General features: G+C 42.2%; 1 pseudogene; it reads left to right on the plus strand.

Moving 5' to 3' along the window:
* Nucleotides 1–1,432: 1,432 nt before the first annotated feature.
* Nucleotides 1,433–2,164, plus strand: LOC129046557 (small ribosomal subunit protein eS1-like; annotated as a pseudogene).
* Nucleotides 2,165–5,061: the final 2,897 nt, after the last annotated feature.

The raw sequence follows: 5,061 nt of genomic DNA on the forward strand, positions 1-5,061 counted from the left end.
TATAAATGTCTCAAAGATTTAAAAAAAGACATAAAAACATGGAATTATCCTTCATTCACCTTGTAAAAAAATGGGGGCTTATAAACATCTTTGTAGCCTAGTTATACATTGTCTCAATAGTAAGTATGTAGTTTGACTAATGTCACGAACCAAATGCAACCCATTTACTCTAGGATTGGGACACATTCCTACTATAGGGACATATGGTACAGCTTCTACATCAGGAAGAGTTAACATTCCACTATACACACAAACATTCAGAATCAGAAAATTGTATTGTAAGTTATGTACACACAGGACACATGTGTGTATATACATCTTTGTTTTTCAAATAGCAGTGACATTGCCTAAGGGAGCAATAGCTTTCACATCCTCCTCTGTGTTGAAAAGAAGGCTTTATTGAAGAGGACATATGGATGGAAATTCATTTTGGAATACTCAAGATCTTCAGTTCTAAAAGGATTTGAGACTGGCTCGATTAAGCACAAACCCACAGCAAGAGATGTGCTGGTGGAATAGAAGCTTGTTGTCACTGCTCTGGCCCTCATTCAGGATTTATAGCCCAAAGATCTGCCACCAGCTAGCAGCAATGGCAAATTACACCTCATTCTCTGGCCTGAGTCTCCATTCATCCTACTGCTTTCTAGACTTCCTCCTGATTCTTTCCCTCTAACTAGCTAGTGGACTCTGACAGACTTTCTATTTTCTCTCTCTTTATTCCTCCTTTATCTCTATCCTTAACGGAGAATGTAATAAAGAAAAGTCTCACTCCTTCCTCCAGATCCTGAAGAGACAGGAAGAGCATCCTCCCTGACTTTGTCTAGGGTGGATGAAAGTATAAATGAGGTGATGGCTTTGAATCAAAGATGGTAGGGCGGTAAGAAACTTCAGAGTCCATGGGAACACCTCTTTACTGTTCAGTTTTATGGCACATGTAGAAGGAGTTAATGTTTGTACAGTGCACTAAGGTAAATGGAGAAACTTGCTTACAGCTGAGGTATCCAGCCTGGGCACTGTAGCTACTCTAGATTCTCCAGCTACTCTGAGGGTGGAGCCCCTTGACAGAGGCTCTGTGAACTTCAAGGTCAACCCTAGGTATCAGTATCCAGCTGAAGACAAGGGAAAAGAGAGCATGGAGGATCATCTATGAGGATTATAATCTGGGTCTAATTGTACACCTGGGTGAACATTCCATTGGCCAGAGCATATCACATGGGCACATCTGGCTATGAGGAAGGCTGGAACCTGGGTTTAGCTGTATGTCCAAGAGGAAAGGAACCAGGTTTTGTGACTAGGTAGCCAGTCTCTGCCATAGGAAGTATATGACCAGTGGTACTCCAGAGACAGTGGCAGAGTTGAAACTAAGACACACATTACTTAACTCATAGCACAGGTCTCTCCGCACCAAACCACACTCTGTCTTATCTTTCGTATGTCCCCTAACTTAAAAAAAAATCTTCCCACAAAAGGTGGCAAGAGGAAACCAAGAAGAAAACGGTTAGTACCTTCTCTAAGGAAGATTGGTATGATGGAAAAGCACCAGGTGTATTTGATACAAGAAACACAGAAAAATGCTAGTCTCGAGGCCTCAAGAAACCAAAATTGCATCTGATTGCCTCAAGGATCATAAAAGTGAGGCCTGTTGCTCTGCAGAATGATGAAGCTGCATTAGAAAATCCAAACTAACCACCAAGGACATTCAGGGCAAAACTGCCTGCCCAACTCCTATGACGTGGATCCTACCCATGAAAAATGTGCTTCGAGAAAAGGGCAGACCATGACTGAAGCTCATGTCGATATCAAGACTACCGGGAGTTATATGCTTCATTTGTTCTGTGTTGATTTACTAAAAAAAAGCAATGATCAGATTTGGAAAACCTTTCACACTTGGCACCTACAGGTCCACCAAATCCAGAAGATGATGGAACTCATGACCCAAGAGGTACCCAAATGACTTTAAAGAAGTTGCCCATAAACTGATTCCAGTCAGCACTGGGAAAGACATAAGAAAGACTTGCCGATCTATTTATCCTATGATGGGTTCATTAGAAAAATAAAAAATGCTGAAGAAGCCCAAGTTTGAAATGGGAAACTCATGTGGCTTCATGATGAAGACAATGGTTCTGGAAAAGCTTCTGGGATGAGACGGGATACAGTTAAATGAACTGATGGATATGAGCCACTAGTCCAAGAATCTGCTTAAAATTCAGACTTTTAATGGTGACAAATAAAAAGTCTTATTTGTGGAGAAAAAAAGACATGTGCAGCCCACTAAATGCAATTCTGGCATACCTTCAGTCAAAATCTACTCACAGGAAAGGCCCTGGTGCAACCTGTGGGAATCTCACAAAGAAGGGTCCGACTTGCCTCCTGATAGGAGAGAGAATTTCCACCGCACCATGAACTCTGTGAGGAAATCAGCGTCCGAATCCTAAGCCTTGCTTTTTTTTTTTACTTCTTTCGGTCCTTCCCCACTTGGTTGCTTCCTGAGGACCTGGGGAGGGAGGCAAGATGAGGGTTATTGCGCGGTTCACTGCAAACACCTGTCTCTTGGTTTTTACCTCAACCTTTGATTCAGATGTTTCCACGTCCTCCCGTTTTTACATTTGGCCCTTTGGTCTCTGTCCCCTGAGCTGACTTTCATCATCCAATTAGAAATAACACCCTCTTCTCGCTACCAGCTTTTCTGGGAACCATAGGGAGTAAACCCCAAGCCTCCCTCACAGCCCGTGGGGCCAGCCATGCTTCAAAGGAGCGTGGTGGCGACACCAGCTCACGGCTGGGCTTCTTCTCTGTTTGAACAGCTTCTATTGCTCACTGCTGATCAGCAACTCAATGATTCATTAAACATACAAACAATGAGTGAATCTGTTCCATTAGCAGGGCCACCTGTTGATCTCAGACATCCTCAGCTGAACTCAGCGAACGTGAAAAACAGAATGCCTACATCAGTGGAGGGCCCCGTCCCGCATTTGATGGCATGTTACAGCAGGAAAAGCAGAGTTCCAGCCTTGCTGGTGCTTTTATGCTTTTCCTTTCATCTGGTGGCAGGGCTGCAAGAATATACTGTGGAATACAATGCCCTTCTCTATAATCAACTGGAAAACTCCAAGAGCTTGGTCATTATTGCTCCCTTAGGCTTGTGGAATTAGACAAAGAGGAGAATGGGAATATCCTGTACCCTTTTGCCTGCAGGTGTCAGGGCAACAGAATTCGCAGAGTGCTAAACAAAAACAAAAAAGAAAACGAAAAAGCAACGCAAACTACATGTAAAAGAAATCTTATTTATCACGATGATACCTTCTCTCCCCTGGAAATAATACGGTCTCTTTGCTGCTTAGCCCCTCCTCGCCAGAGTTGCTCCAAGCCTTTAGGAACTGGTCTACTCGTGTTCACCAGTTTATTATACATCAAAACGACTAAAAATCCGATAAAGCTGACTGAGTGAAGCTTTTGATGCAGGCAGCACAGTCAACAAAGTTGATATTTTGTTATTTAAAAAAGTAGTGCTTTCTCTTCTCTTATGTTGAACTAACCCCTTTAATCATTGTAATAAAGAGAAGAGCTTTCATAAGGTCAGCAATATTTGTTTAGAGCCTGAAAACGATATCATATCAAGATTGAATTGCCTCTTTGGGGAGAGTTGAATATGAAATTCCTCAATTGAATATGAAATTGCCTCTTTAGGGGGGATTTCATTTTTGAGCACCACACTTATTAGGATTTCATACTTCACACTTTAGAATGGTTAGGCTTACATTTTTTTATAGTGACATTTTGATTAAAATCTTTGATTACGTAGTCCAGTTTTTATGTTTTTGATGGATTTATTCTAGACTATCATGAAACACTTTGTTGTTCGTTGGTTCTTGTAAGAACATAGATGAAGTAGGAGGAAACAACTCTCCAATGAAAATTCCAGTTCCTATTAGTTTGTCAGTAAAATTTTAAAAAAATCATCCGTTTAAAATCCCATGACAGATTTCAGAGATTACTGTTGCTAACGGCTATTTTACTTTCCTTTTTGTAGCCCTGGAAATGGTAGAATGCCAGGTGAGGAATTCAGGTTATGCTTCTTTCCTGAATATTGTTTTGCTTTTAGAGGATGGGCTTTGAGCTACAAGCATTCAGAATGAGCACCGTGAACAGTCGGAGGCAGGCAGACTCCACGGCTTGGGTTCTCCAGGCAGGTGTGAGCATATCTCCCTCATCCAGCACATAAAAGGACCACGTGCACTTTCAAAGGGATTTCTGCAATCCTGGTCTTTTGACAACCATGACTATGATTTGATTGCCAAATGCAGGTGGTTGTGCAGAGGCCTGGTTGTGCAATCAAAAGAATCCTCAGTCTTCTGTATAAAATGCAAAAACACAAGGAGAGACTTTTTTAAAAAAAAAGACTAACTAGGAGATAGCCACATACTAATTAAAAATTAAGTGGAAGACTCATAGCTATTCCCTCATGTGGTTAGATTAGCCCTGTCCAGTAGAACTTTCTGCAATGGTGAGGATGTTCTGCACCTGAGCCATCTAATAGGCTAGCCGCATGGGGCTACTAGGCACTTGAAATGTGGCCAGTGTGACTGGGAAGCTAAATTTCAACTTTAGTTCATTTAAATTTAAATAGGCACATGTATTTAGTGGTTGCTGTGTTGGACAGAAAAGGATTATTCTATAACTCCATGAGGGACACGGACGAGGTTGGTCTTCACTGTGATATTCCCAGGACCGAGATGGGTTTTCTGCCCTCATTCTAAGTCCTCAATAAATATTCGTTGTATGAAAATATAAATCTGATCATGGCCCATCCTTCCTTAGCGGTCTCAGGTGCTTCTCCTGGCCCAAGAGCTCCAACTCCTGGCAGGCCCACCTTTTGCTCCAGCATGTCCAATTTTTAAATCTCTCCTCTAACTTCCTGTCTCTGTGGTTTTGTGTGTGCAGTTTCCTCTGCCTGGAATGCTCTTTTGCCCACTTGCCACCTTGGCAGGCCTCTGCTTATCTCTCATAACCGGAAAGTCTTCACCAACTGCCCCAAACTGAGTTCATCACCCCCTTCCCTTG

The sequence above is a fragment of the Mirounga angustirostris genome, unplaced genomic scaffold, assembly GCF_029215605.1.
Source record: "Mirounga angustirostris isolate CCGP_5_RB_7025 unplaced genomic scaffold, mMirAng1.0.hap1 SCAF_9, whole genome shotgun sequence".
NCBI lineage: Eukaryota > Metazoa > Chordata > Mammalia > Carnivora > Phocidae > Mirounga > Mirounga angustirostris.